A 710-nucleotide genomic window follows, 5' to 3' on the forward strand; every position below is an offset into this window, starting at 1 on the left:
CAGACTGTGGCACATGTGCTGGGCAACCAATGTGCGGTCACCGGCCTCGAGTTTCTCCCAGCTTAAAGTAGCTAAAACATGTCGCAATTTGTGTAATGTCATCCCAGGGTAGCCCATGGCCTGGAAGACTCTGTTGACGCTGACGGAGAGATTCACCGCCGGCTGTCCGCTACTGCTGAAGAAGAGGGTCGATGGGCCTTTCCTGGAGACAATGAGAGAGCAGAATATTAGTTTTAGACTCGATCAGCCTTGTTTACCTGCTCAGGGACAGACACATGGTTTATTCCCCTTGTCCCTGGTTCATTCCACTGGCTCACCTGTATCCGGGGAGCCGCTTTGCCGCGGTTCGATACCGGGCCAGCCATTGATATTCTTCTGCCTTACAACAGAGGACTGCTTCCCCGTGTAAATGTGCCGTCTTGTGTTCGGCCACTCCGACCAGGAATAGACCGTCTCGCTGGGTTGCTCGATCGATGTCATCCCCTTTGAGATTGATCCAGGTTCCTGGGGGAAGAACAAGCATATAATATGGTCCGATTAGATCAATGGGTCGGACGATAAATGAACCGTTCCCCGGTCGATAAAACTTACCCCTCCGGCAACCATTAAGAGCCGTCAGATAGATGACGATACTCGCCGCCAATCGGTTCGATTTTCGGTGGCAAGGATCTAATTCCAGGCCATCGAAGAGGTCCGGTATGGATCTCCGG

This window comes from Borostomias antarcticus, assembly GCF_949987555.1.
Source record: "Borostomias antarcticus genome assembly, chromosome: 1".
Classification (NCBI taxonomy): Eukaryota; Metazoa; Chordata; class Actinopteri; order Stomiiformes; family Stomiidae; genus Borostomias; species Borostomias antarcticus.